Source organism: Heterodontus francisci, chromosome 22 (assembly GCF_036365525.1).
Source record: "Heterodontus francisci isolate sHetFra1 chromosome 22, sHetFra1.hap1, whole genome shotgun sequence".
In the NCBI taxonomy this organism is placed as follows: domain Eukaryota; kingdom Metazoa; phylum Chordata; class Chondrichthyes; order Heterodontiformes; family Heterodontidae; genus Heterodontus; species Heterodontus francisci.
The window spans coordinates 34595949-34610163 of NC_090392.1; the positions used below are offsets into that span (position 1 = coordinate 34595949).

General features: G+C 43.9%; 3 non-coding genes across 3 annotated transcripts; all 3 read right to left on the minus strand.

Annotated features, from left to right (window-relative positions):
* Positions 1-3608: 3608 nt before the first annotated feature.
* trnav-aac (transfer RNA valine (anticodon AAC)) lies at positions 3609-3681 on the minus strand. Its single transcript has one exon. It is a non-coding gene; the product is annotated as a tRNA-Val (tRNA).
* Positions 3682-7086: 3405 nt separating this feature from the next.
* On the minus strand, positions 7087-7159 carry trnav-aac (transfer RNA valine (anticodon AAC)). The gene has a single exon. It is a non-coding gene; the product is annotated as a tRNA-Val (tRNA).
* Positions 7160-10565: 3406 nt separating this feature from the next.
* Positions 10566-10638, minus strand: trnav-aac (transfer RNA valine (anticodon AAC)). Its single transcript has one exon. It is a non-coding gene; the product is annotated as a tRNA-Val (tRNA).
* Positions 10639-14215: the final 3577 nt, after the last annotated feature.

A 14215-nucleotide genomic window follows, 5' to 3' on the forward strand; every position in this document is an offset into this window, starting at 1 on the left:
CAGGACAAGGAAAAGGAGCGAGTGCAAGGCATTGTGCACACAATGTGCAAGAGAAAGAGGGCTTTGAGAAATTGTGTTGTGTTCATGGGGAATGTCAATGATTGCATTTTTCTTGCGAAGAAGTTTGGGTTCGTTTTGAAAATGTTTCTGCCCAGTTTCGAAGTGGGGACCTTTTGCCTGTGAGACAAACGTGATCACCACTACACTACAGAAGCTCAACACTGAGAAAGCTGCAAGTATTGTTAAACTATACAGTCTTAATCGATTTGTGGTGCTTGTTTCATTGAAATGCAATTCCACTGTGACATTTCGCAAGGCTGCAGAGGTATTGACCCAGCCATGGACGATCAGCAGTGCACAACACATCGCCAGTCCATTCAGGTCATCGCACCATGGCAGTTTTTGAAAGACTTTCCATTTGGGCCCACTTCCTTCGCTCTGCTTTTCTTTGCCTCTCCTTTCATGCAATTATCCAATTCCCTTTTTTTAAAACTCTCCCTTAAGAAACTAAGTTTGTCAGAGGTGCAGCAGCTGCTGCAGTGTTAATGCACAGTGTGCCATCATTGACAAAGATTCCCTTCCCCAACCACACCAAGACATCCACTTGGGATTCTTGCCAACTTCTGGATTTCATTTCTCATTATTTACTGATTGCACTGACACATATTTGTGTTTTTAAACTCTTTATTTTGATCAAATGAGTCCTTATTTTGCTGAGATGCTACAAATAATGTAATTACCCTCGCAGTAGAATGCGTAACAGACACAATTATATAATGAGGGCGAAGCTTCACTGCAGCGCTATAATGTCCTGGTTGGACCCCTCCTGGAGTCCTTTGCATAGTCTGGGCATGCCAATTTATATAGTATACAAATTGGCCTTGGTATACAGGGCAGTTCAGATCCAGCAGAATGTTTGCAGAGTTCAAATGGTTAGATTAGGAAGCCATGTCCCCTCTTCCACAGAGTCAGCTGTTGGTTTCCACCTGGTGCCTCACTTCTTTCTGAATTTCAAGGTGTAGAATGAAATGAAGCAACGTAACCCAAGTTTGCAATGCATTCCACGCAATCATCAAACACATCATTCCCGTCTTCCTCACCTTAGCTGCACAGCCCTCGAAACGTTGCAATCCATGTAACACAGTATTTGTTCCAGGTTTAGGCTTTCAGTAGGATTATAATACTATCTGTGCCCTCATCTTGAAATGAGATTCTCAGCAATATCCAACACAAATTGAATTGCATAGATGACAGGCAAATATAGGAAAACAGGTCAGTATGCAACACAATTCCATGGTGCCCATTTTCAGATGCACAATAGTCATCTTTTCCAGCAAATGAAAGAATTTTTCAGTGAATCATTTGCAAAGTCAGAGTTAATGGCATTTGTGCTTTTCTTTCTTCTTGTTTTGCAACATACTGGCGCCTAAATCCAATTCATGTATATTCATGTTTATTGGGGAGACCAAACGCAGACTGGGTGACCGCTTTGCGGAATACGTCGGCTCAGTCCGCAAGCAGGACCCTGAGCTTCCGGTTGCTTGCCATTTCAAGACTGCCCACTGCTCTCATGCTCACATCTCTATCCTGGGATTGCCTCAGTGTTCCAGTGAACATCAACACAAGCTCGAAAAACAGCATCCCGTTGACCGATTAGTTTAGTTTGGTGATACAGCAGTGAAACAGGCCCTTCGGCCCACCGAGTCTGTGCTGACCATCGACCACCCATTTATACTAATCCGACACGAATTCCATATTCCTACCACATCCCCACCTTCCCTATATTTCCCTACCACCTCCCTATACGAGGGGCAATTTATAATTTCCAATTAACCTATCAAGCAGCCAGTCTTTGGCATGTGGGAGGAAACCGGAGCACCCAGAGGAATCCCACGCAGACACAGGGAGAACTTGCAAACACCACGCAGGCAGCGCCCAGAATTGAAAGCGGGTCGCTGGAGCTGTGAGGCTGCGGTGTGAACCACTGCACACGAGAGCGTGCCGGACTGAATATTGCGTTCAATAATTCCAGAGCATGACGGGGCCCCCATTTTACTTTCATTTTTTGTTATTTTTCATTTTTACATTTTTTACATTTTTTTGTATGTTTATTTTATTTCATCTTAGTTTGTTCAGTTTGCTTACCCACTGTTTTTTTTCCTGTTTGTACTTGCTGCTGTTCAATTTTCAGTCCATTAACAGTCCTCTCTGTACTAATGCTTTGTCTTTCAACACACCATTAACATATTGTTTGCCTTTGCTCCATGACCTTCTGGTCAGCTATTCTGTGGCCTTGTCCAATCTACACCTTCTCCTTTGTTATCTCTTGCTCCACCCCCGCTTTACTTGCTTCTAACCTTTGACATTTCTAATATTTGCCAGTTCTGAAGAAGGGGCACTGAGCCGAAATGTTAACTCTGCTTCTGTCTCCACAGATGCTGCCAGTCGTGCTGAGTATTTCCAGAATTTCTTGTTTTTATTTCAGATTTCCAGCATCCACAGTATTTTGCTTTTATTCATGTATATTCTTCCTCGGTTCAATATGAAGGAGCGCTTTGATATTGAGCGGAGCCGCAGTGCATCTCATTTTCAACGCCACCTTGTTAGTGTTCCTGTTACTTGCCGAATGAAGAACAAAATAAAATGATAATTTGGCAGGTCTGCCTGTTTCCTTAGCTTCAGTTACAGAATCAGCTGTGTCCGTCTTTAAGGGAGGCAAAGTACTCCCAGCGGCTCTGCGTGACGCTGAATAGTTATGTTAATCTGCATCAATAAATCCAGGTATGTCTCTGTTACTGACTGAACAAAACGCTAATAAATCTGTGAGCGACTGTCATAACTTAAATAACTTTTTCCCCTCTGCGTGTCATGAACCTTTACCCCTTGTCATAATTGCGGCTGCATGTTAAGAGCTGGGTTATCAAGGTGCTTAAGACACCAAGAATCTGCTGCAGCAGTGGTTAAATTGAAAAGGATTTTTGCCCCTTTTACCCAAGAAGAAATATTGAGGAGGAGCAATTTCCCCCAACTTGTTTCCACCGGAGATTCATCATTGCAACGCAAAGAAAGTTTCAGTCACTTGGCTGTTCTGTAAGAGCTGCTCGGAGGTTCAGTGACCCGGATATCATGTGCCTACGTTTTGCTGAGCCGGTGCTTGGTTGATGGGGAGATTTGGCCCGGGTTGTGCTATTTTACCTCCCCGAGATGGCCAGTAACCTGTTGATTGAGGCAGCAGACTCCACTTGCTGCTGACAGCGAGTAATTGACAGTGCGGGTCAAAATATTGCAGCGTGCCCCTGTCTCAACGACTGTGGAGCTGGTGAAAGTGAATTGCTGATGTGCTTTTGCCTCGTCTGAAATGAGACTAAGATTCGCTGTTACTTAGCAAGCTCGTGTTGCAGGTTTCTATTCTCATCTGAGCCAAATCAAGTGTCACTGCTCGGTTTTGCGGAACTTTCTGCAGCATCAGGACTAGAAAGAGGAGCGAGTGCAAGGCATTGTGCACACAATGTACAAGAGAAAGAGGGCTTTGAGAAATTGTGTTGTGTTCATGGGGAATGTCAATGATTGCATATTTCTTGCGAAGAAGTTTGGGTTCGTTTTGAAAATGTTTCTGCCCAGTTTCGAACTGGGGACCTTTTGTGTGTTAGGCAAACGTGATCACCACTACACTACAGAAACTCAACACGTTACAGCGCTGAGGAAGCTGCAAGTATTGTTAAACTATACAGTCTTAATCGATTTGTGGTGCTTGTTTCATTGAAATGCAATTCCACTGTGACATTTCGCAAGGCTGCAGAGGTATTGACCCAGCCATGGACGATCAGCAGTGCACAACACATCGCCAGTCCATTCAGGCCATCGTACCATTGCCAGTTTTTTCAAAGACTTGCCACTTGGGCCCACTTCCTTTGCTCTGCTTTTCTTTGCCTCTCCTTTCATGCAATTATCCAATTCCCTTTTTTTAAAACTCTCCCTTAAGAAACTAAGTTTGTAAGAGGTGCAGCAGCTGCTGCAGTGTTAATGCACAGTGTGCCATCATTGACAAAGATTCCCTTCCCCAACCACACCAAGACATCCACTTGGGATTCTTGCCAACTTCTGGATTTCATTTCTCATTATTTACTGATTGCACTGACACATATTTGTGTTTTTAAACTCTTTATTTTGATCAAATGAGTCCTTATTTTGCTGAGTTGCTACATACAATGTGATTACCCTCGCAGTAGAATGCGTAACAGAGGCAGTTATATAATGGGGGCGAAGCTTCACTGCAGCTATATAATGTCCTGGTTGGACCCCACCTGGAGTCCTCTGCAGAGTCTGGGCATGCCAATCTATATAGTCTACAAATTGGCCTTGGTATACAGGGCAGTTCAGATCCAGCAGAATGTTTGCAGAGTTCAAATGGTTAGATTAGGAAGCCATGTCCCCTCTTCCACAGAGACAGCTGTTGGTTTCCACCTGGTGCCTCACTTGTTTCTGAATTTCAAGGTGTAGAATGAAATCAAGCAACGTAACCCAAGTTTGCAATGCATTCCACGCAATCGTCAAACACATCATTCCTGTCTTCCTCACCTTAGCTGCACAGCCCTCGAAACGTTGCAATCCATGTAACACAGTATTTGTTCCAGGTTTAGGCTTTCAGTAGGATTATAATAATATCTGTGCCCTCATCTTGAAATGAGATTCTCAGCAATATCCAACACAAATTGAATTGCATAGATGACAGGCAAATATAGGAAAACAGGTCAGTATGCAACACAATTCCATGGTGCCCATTTTCAGATGCACAATAGTCATCTTTTCCAGCAAATGAAAGAATTTTTCAGTGAATCATTTGCAAAGTCAGAGTTAATGGCATTTGTGCTTTTCTTTCTTCTTGTTTTGCAACATACTGGCGCCTAAATCCAATTCATGTATATTCATGTTTATTGGGGAGACCAAACGCAGACTGGGTGACCGCTTTGCGGAATACGTCGGCTCAGTCCGCAAGCAGGACCCTGAGCTTCCGGTTGCTTGCCATTTCAAGACTGCCCACTGCTCTCATGCTCACATCTCTATCCTGGGATTGCCTCAGTGTTCCAGTGAACATCAACACAAGCTCGAAAAATAGCATCCCGTTGACCGATTAGTTTAGTTTGGTGATACAGCAGTGAAACAGGCCCTTCGGCCCACCGAGTCTGTGCTGACCATCGACCACCCATTTATACTAATCCGACACGAATTCCATATTCCTACCACATCCCCACCTTCCCAATATTTCCCTACCACCTCCCTATACGAGGGGCAATTTATAATGGCCAATTAACCTATCAAGCAGCCAGTCTTTGGCATGTGGGAGGAAACAGGAGCACCCAGAGGAATCCCACGCAGACACAGGGAGAACTTGCAAACACCACGCAGGCAGTGCCCAGAATTGAAAGCGGGTCGCTGGAGCTGTGAGGCTGCGGTGTGAACCACTGCACACGAGAGCGTGCCGGACTGAATATTGAGTTCAATAATTCCAGAGCATGACGGGGCCCCCATTTTACTTTCATTTTTTGTTATTTTTCATTTTTACATTTTTTACATTTTTTTGTATGTTTATTTTATTTCATCTTAGTTTGTTCAGTTTGCTTACCCACTGTTTTTTTTCCTGTTTGTACTTGCTGCTGTTCAATTTTCAGTCCATTAACAGTCCTCTCTGTACTAATGCTTTGTCTTTCAACACACCATTAACATATTGTTTGCCTTTGCTCCATGACCTTCTGGTCAGCTATTCTGTGGCCTTGTCCAATCTACACCTTCTCCTTTGTTATCTCTTGCTCCACCCCCGCTTTACTTGCTTCTAACCTTTGACATTTCTAATATTTGCCAGTTCTGAAGAAGGGGCACTGAGCCGAAATGTTAACTCTGCTTCTGTCTCCACAGATGCTGCCAGTCGTGCTGAGTATTTCCAGAATTTCTTGTTTTTATTTCAGATTTCCAGCATCCACAGTATTTTGCTTTTATTCATGTATATTCTTCCTCGGTTCAATATGAAGGAGCGCTTTGATATTGAGCGGAGCCGCAGTGCATCTCATTTTCAACGCCACCTTGTTAGTGTTCCTGTTACTTGCCGAATGAAGAACAAAATAAAATGATAATTTGGCAGGTCTGCCTGTTTCCTTAGCTTCAGTTACAGAATCAGCTGTGTCCGTCTTTAAGGGAGGCAAAGTACTCCCAGCGGCTCTGCGTGACGCTGAATAGTTATGTTAATCTGCATCAATAAATCCAGGTATGTCTCTGTTACTGACTGAACAAAACGCTAATAAATCTGTGAGCGACTGTCATAACTTAAATAACTTTTTCCCCTCTGCGTGTCATGAACCTTTACCCCTTGTCATAATTGCGGCTGCATGTTAAGAGCTGGGTTATCAAGGTGCTTAAGACACCAAGAATCTGCTGCAGCAGTGGTTAAATTGAAAAGGATTTTTGCCCCTTTTACCCAAGAAGAAATATTTAGGAGGAGCAATTTCCCCCAACTTGTTTCCACCGGAGATTCATCATTGCAACGCAAAGAAAGTTTCAGTCACTTGGCTGTTCTGTAAGAGCTGCTCGGAGGTTCAGTGACCCGGATATCATGTGCCTACGTTTTGCTGAGCCGGTGCTTGGTTGATGGGGAGATTTGGCCCGGGTTGTGCTATTTTACCTCCCCGAGATGGCCAGTAACCTGTTGATTGAGGCAGCAGACTCCACTTGCTGCTGACAGCGAGTAATTGACAGTGCGGGTCAAAATATTGCAGCGTGCCCCTGTCTCAACGACTGTGGAGCTGGTGAAAGTGAATTGCTGATGTGCTTTTGCCTCGTCTGAAATGAGACTAAGATTCGCTGTTACTTAGCAAGCTCGTGTTGCAGGTTTCTATTCTCATCTGAGCCAAATCAAGTGTCACTGCTCGGTTTTGCGGAACTTTCTGCAGCATCAGGACTAGAAAGAGGAGCGAGTGCAAGGCATTGTGCACACAATGTACAAGAGAAAGAGGGCTTTGAGAAATTGCGTTGTGTTCATGGGGAATGTCAATGATTGCATATTTCTTGCGAAGAAGTTTGGGTTCGTTTTGAAAATGTTTCTGCCCAGTTTCGAACTGGGGACCTTTTGTGTGTTAGGCAAACGTGATCACCACTACACTACAGAAACTCAACACGTTACAGCGCTGAGGAAGCTGCAAGTATTGTTAAACTATACAGTCTTAATCGATTTGTGGTGCTTGTTTCATTGAAATGCAATTCCACTGTGACATTTCGCAAGGCTGCAGAGGTATTGACCCAGCCATGGACGATCAGCAGTGCACAACACATCGCCAGTCCATTCAGGCCATCGTACCATTGCCAGTTTTTTCAAAGACTTGCCACTTGGGCCCACTTCCTTTGCTCTGCTTTTCTTTGCCTCTCCTTTCATGCAATTATCCAATTCCCTTTTTTTAAAACTCTCCCTTAAGAAACTAAGTTTGTAAGAGGTGCAGCAGCTGCTGCAGTGTTAATGCACAGTGTGCCATCATTGACAAAGATTCCCTTCCCCAACCACACCAAGACATCCACTTGGGATTCTTGCCAACTTCTGGATTTCATTTCTCATTATTTACTGATTGCACTGACACATATTTGTGTTTTTAAACTCTTTATTTTGATCAAATGAGTCCTTATTTTGCTGAGTTGCTACATACAATGTGATTACCCTCGCAGTAGAATGCGTAACAGAGGCAGTTATATAATGGGGGCGAAGCTTCACTGCAGCTATATAATGTCCTGGTTGGACCCCACCTGGAGTCCTCTGCAGAGTCTGGGCATGCCAATCTATATAGTATACAAATTGGCCTTGGTATACAGGGCAGTTCAGATCCAGCAGAATGTTTGCAGAGTTCAAATGGTTAGATTAGGAAGCCATGTCCCCTCTTCCACAGAGACAGCTGTTGGTTTCCACCTGGTGCCTCACTTGTTTCTGAATTTCAAGGTGTAGAATGAAATCAAGCAACGTAACCCAAGTTTGCAATGCATTCCACGCAATCGTCAAACACATCATTCCTGTCTTCCTCACCTTAGCTGCACAGCCCTCGAAACGTTGCAATCCATGTAACACAGTATTTGTTCCAGGTTTAGGCTTTCAGTAGGATTATAATAATATCTGTGCCCTCATCTTGAAATGAGATTCTCAGCAATATCCAACACAAATTGAATTGCATAGATGACAGGCAAATATAGGAAAACAGGTCAGTATGCAACACAATTCCATGGTGCCCATTTTCAGATGCACAATAGTCATCTTTTCCAGCAAATGAAAGAATTTTTCAGTGAATCATTTGCAAAGTCAGAGTTAATGGCATTTGTGCTTTTCTTTCTTCTTGTTTTGCAACATACTGGCGCCTAAATCCAATTCATGTATATTCATGTTAATTGGGGAGACCAAACGCAGACTGGGTGACCGCTTTGCGGAATACGTCGGCTCAGTCCGCAAGCAGGACCCTGAGCATCCGGTTGCTTGCCATTTCAAGACTGCCCACTGCTCTCATGCTCACATCTCTATCCTGGGATTGCCTCAGTGTTCCAGTGAACATCAACACAAGCTCGAAAAACAGCATCCCGTTGACCGATTAGTTTAGTTTGGTGATACAGCAGTGAAACAGGCCCTTCGGCCCACCGAGTCTGTGCTGACCATCGACCACCCATTTATACTAATCCGACACGAATTCCATATTCCTACCACATCCCCACCTTCCCTATATTTCCCTACCACCTCCCTATACGAGGGGCAATTTATAATGGCCAATTAACCTATCAAGCAGCCAGTCTTTGGCATGTGCGAGGAAACCGGAGCACCCAGAGGAATCCCACGCAGACACAGGGAGAACTTGCAAACACCACGCAGGCAGTGCCCAGAATTGAAAGCGGGTCGCTGGAGCTGTGAGGCTGCGGTGTGAACCACTGCACTCGAGAGCGTGCCGGACTGAATATTGAGTTCAATAATTCCAGAGCATGACGGGGCCCCCATTTTACTTTCATTTATTGTTATTTTTCATTTTTACATTTTTTACATTTTTTTGTATGTTTATTTTATTTCATCTTAGTTTGTTCAGTTTGCTTACCCACTGTTTTTTTTCCTGTTTGTACTTGCTGCTGTTCAATTTTCAGTCCATTAACAGTCCTCTCTGTACTAATGCTTTGTCTTTCAACACACCATTAACATATTGTTTGCCTTTGCTCCATGACCTTCTGGTCAGCTATTCTGTGGCCTTGTCCAATCTACACCTTCTCCTTTGTTATCTCTTGCTCCACCCCCGCTTTACTTGCTTCTAACCTTTGACATTTCTAATATTTGCCAGTTCTGAAGAAGGGTCACTGAGCCGAAATGTTAACTCTGCTTCTGTCTCCACAGATGCTGCCAGTCGTGCTGAGTATTTCCAGAATTTCTTGTTTTTATTTCAGATTTCCAGCATCCACAGTATTTTGCTTTTATTCATGTATATTCTTCCTCGGTTCAATATGAAGGAGCGCTTTGATATTGAGCGGAGCCGCAGTGCATCTCATTTTCAACGCCACCTTGTTAGTGTTCCTGTTACTTGCCAAATGAAGAACAAAATAAAATAATAATTTTGCAGGTCTGCCTGTTTCCTTAGCTTCAGTTACAGAATCAGCCGTGTCCGTCTTTAAGGGAGGCAAAGTACTCCCAGCGGCTCTGCGTGACGCTGAATAGTTATGTTAATCTGCATCAATAAATCCAGGTATGTCTCTGTTACTGACTGAACTAAACGCTAATAAATCTGTGAGCGACTGTCATAACTTAAATAACTTTTTCCCCTCTGCGTGTCATGAACCTTCACCCCTTGTCATAATTGCGGCTACATGTTAAGAGCTGGGTTATCAAGGTGCTTAAGACACCAAGAATCTGCTGCAGCAGTGGTTAAATTGAAAAGGATTTTTGCCCCTTTTACCCAAGAAGAAATGTTCAGGAGGAGCAATTTCCCCCAACTTGTTTCCACAGGAGATTCATCATTGCAACTCAAAGAAAGTTTCAGTCACTTGGGTGTTCTGTAAGAGCTGCTCGGAGGTTCAGTGACCCGGATATCATGTGCCTACGTTTTGCTGAGCCGGTGCTTGGTTTCTGGGGAGATTTGGCCCGGGTTGTGCTATTTTACCTCCCCGAGATGGCCAGTAACCTGTTGATTGAGGCAGCAGACGCCTCTTGCTGCTGACAGCGAGTAATTGGACAGTGCGGGTCAAAATATTGCAGCGTGCCCCTGTCTCAATGACTGTGGAGCTGGTGAAAGTGAATTGCTGATGTGCTTTTGCCTCGTCTGAAATGAGACTAAGATTCGCTGTTACTTAGCAAGCTCGTGTTGCAGGTTTCTATTCTCATCTGAGCCAAATAAAGTGTCACTGCTCGGTTTTGCGGAACTTTCTGCAGCATCAGGACTAGAAAGAAGAGCGAGTGCAAGGCATTGTGCACACAATGTGCAAGAGAAAGAGGGCTTTGAGAAATTGTGTTGTGTTCATGGGGAATGTCAATGATTGCATATTTCTTGCGAAGAAGTTTGGGTTCGTTTTGAAAATGTTTCTGCCCAGTTTCGAACTGGGGACCTTTTGTGTGTTAGGTAAACGTGATCACCACTACACTACAGAAACTCAACACAGTTGCATCGCTGAGGAAGCTGCAAGTATTGTTAAACTATACAGTCTTAATCGATTTGTGGTGCTTGTTTCATTGAAATGCAATTCCACTGTGACATTTCGCAAGGCTGCAGAGGTATTGACCCAGCCATGGACGATCAGCAGTGCACAGCACATCGCCAGTCCATTCAGGCCATCGTACCATGGCAGTTTTTTGAAAGACTTGCCATTTGGGCCCACTTCCTTCGCTCTGCTTTTGTTTGCCTCTCCTTTCATGCAATTATCCAATTCCCTTTTTTTAAAACTCTCCCTTAAGAAACTAAGTTTGTAAGAGGTGCAGCAGCTGCTGCAGTGTTAATGCACAGTGTGCCATCATTGACAAAGATTCCCTTCCCCAACCACACCAAGACATCCACTTGGGATTCTTGCCAACTTCTGGATTTCATTTCTCATTATTTACTGATTGCACTGACACATATTTGTGTTTTTAAACTCTTTATTTTGATCAAATGAGTCCTTATTTTGCTGAGATGCTACATACAATGTGATTACCCTCGCAGTAGAATGCGTAACAGAGGCAGTTATATAATGGGGGCGAAGGTTCACTGCAGCTATATAATGTCCTGGTTGGACCCCACCTGGAGTCCTCTGCATAGTCTGGGCATGCCAATTTATATAGTATACAAATTGGCCTTGGTATACAGGGCAGTTCAGATCCAGCAGAATGTTTGCAGAGTTCAAATGGTTAGATTAGGAAGCCATGTCCCCTCTTCCACAGAGACAGCTGTTGGTTTCCACCTGGTGCCTCACTTGTTTCTGAATTTCAAGGTGTAGAATGAAATGAAGCAACGTAACCCAAGTTTGCAATGCATTCCACGCAATCATCAAACACATCATTCCTGTCTTCCTCACCTTAGCTGCACAGCCCTCGAAACGTTGCAATCCATGTAACACAGTATTTGTTCCAGGTTTAGGCTTTCAGTAGGATTATAATAATATCTGTGCCCTCATCTTGAAATGAGATTCTCAGCAATATCCAACACAAATTGAATTGCATAGATGACAGGCAAATATAGGAAAACAGGTCAGTATGCAACACAATTCCATGGTGCCCATTTTCAGATGCACAATAGTCTTCTTTTCCAGCAAATGAAAGAATTTTTCAGTGAATCATTTGCAAAGTCAGAGTTAATGGCATTTGTGCTTTTCTTTCTTCTTGTTTTGCAACATACTGGCGCCTGAATCCAATTCATGTATATTCATGTTTATTGGGGAGACCAAACGCAGACTGGGTGACCGCTTTGCGGAATACGTCGGCTCAGTCCGCAAGCAGGACCCTGAGCTTCCGGTTGCTTGTCATTTCAAGACTGCCCACTGCTCTCATGCTCACATCTCTATCCTGGGATTGCCTCAGTGTTCCAGTGAACATCAACACAAGCTCGAAAAACAGCATCCCGTTGACCGATTAGTTTAGTTTGGTGATACAGCAGTGAAACAGGCCCTTCGGCCCACGAGTCTGTGCTGACCATCGACCACCCATTTATACTAATCCGACACGAATTCCATATTCCTACCACATCCCCACCTTCCCTATATTTCCCTGCCACCTCCCCATACGAGGGGCAATTTATAATCGCCAATTAACCTATCAAGCAGCCAGTCTTTGGCATGTGGGAGGAAACCGGAGCACCTAGAGGAATCCCACGCAGACACAGGGAGAACTTGCAAACACCACGCAGGCAGTGCCCAGAATTGAAAGCGGGTCGCTGGAGCTGTGAGGCTGCGGTGTGAACCACTGCACACGGGAGCGTGCCGGACTGAATATTGAGTTCAATAATTCCAGAGCATGACGGGGCCCCCATTTTACTTTCATTTTTTGTTATTTTTCATTTTTACATTTTTTACATTTTTTTGTATGTTTATTTTATTTCATCTTAGTTTGTTCAGTTTGCTTACCCACTGTTTTTTTTTCCTGTTTGTACTTGCTGCTGTTCAATTTTCAGTGCATTAACAGTCCTCTCTGTACTAATGCTTTGTCTTTCAACACACCATTAACATATTGTTTGCCTTTGCTCCATGACCTTCTGGTCAGCTATTCTGTGGCCTTGTCCAATCTACACCTTCTCCTTTGTTATCTCTTGCTCCACCCCCGCTTTACTTGCTTCTAACCTTTGACATTTCTAATATTTGCCAGTTCTGAAGAAGGGTCACTGAGCCGAAATGTTAACTCTGCTTCTGTCTCCACAGATGCTGCCAGTCGTGCTGAGTATTTCCAGAATTTCTTGTTTTTATTTCAGATTTCCAGCATCCACAGTATTTTGCCTTAATTCATCTATATTCTTCCTCGGTTCAATATGAAGGAGCGCTTTGATATTGAGCGGAGCCGCAGTGCATCTCATTTTCAACGCCACCTTGTTAGTGTTCCTGTTACTTGCCGAATGAAGAACAAAATAAAATAATAATTTGGCAGGTCTGCCTGTTTCCTTAGCTTCAGTTGCAGAATCAGCCGTGTCCGTCTTTAAGGGAGGCAAAGTACTCCCAGCGGCTCTGCGTGACGCTGAATAGTTATGTTAATCTGCATCAATAAATCCAGGTATGTCTCTGTTACTGACTGAACAAAACGCTAATAAATCTGTGAGCGACTGTCATAACTTAAATAACTTTTTCCCCTCTGCGTGTCATGAACCTTCACCCCTTGTCATAATTGCGGCTACATGTTAAGAGCTGGGTTATCAAGGTGCTTAAGACACCAAGAATCTGCTGCAGCAGTGGTTAAATTGAAAAGGATTTTTGCCCCTTTTACCCAAGAAGAAATGTTCAGGAGGAGCAATTTCCCCCAACTTGTTTCCACAGGAGATTCATCATTGCAACTCAAAGAAAGTTTCAGTCACTTGGGTGTTCTGTAAGAGCTGCTCGGAGGTTCAGTGACCCGGATATCATGTGCCTACGTTTTGCTGAGCCGGTGCTTGGTTTCTGGGGAGATTTGGCCCGGGTTGTGCTATTTTACCTCCCCGAGATGGCCAGTAACCTGTTGATTGAGGCAGCAGACGCCTCTTGCTGCTGACAGCGAGTAATTGGACAGTGCGGGTCAAAATATTGCAGCGTGCCCCTGTCTCAATGACTGTGGAGCTGGTGAAAGTGAATTGCTGATGTGCTTTTGCCTCGTCTGAAATGAGACTAAGATTCGCTGTTACTTAGCAAGCTCGTGTTGCAGGTTTCTATTCTCATCTGAGCCAAATAAAGTGTCACTGCTCGGTTTTGCGGAACTTTCTACAGCATCAGGACTAGAAAGAGGAGCGAGTGCAAGGCATTGTGCACACAATGTGCAAGAGAAAGAGGGCTTTGAGAAATTGTGTTGTGTTCATGGGGAATGTCAATGATTGCATATTTCTTGCGAAGAAGTTTGGGTTCGTTTTGAAAATGTTTCTGCCCAGTTTCGAACTGGGGACCTTTTGTGTGTTAGGTAAACGTGATCACTACTACACTACAGAAACTCAACACAGTTGCATCGCTGAGGAAGCTGCAAGTATTGTTAAACTATACAGTCTTAATCGATTTGTGCTGCTTGTTTCATTGAAATGCAATTCCACTG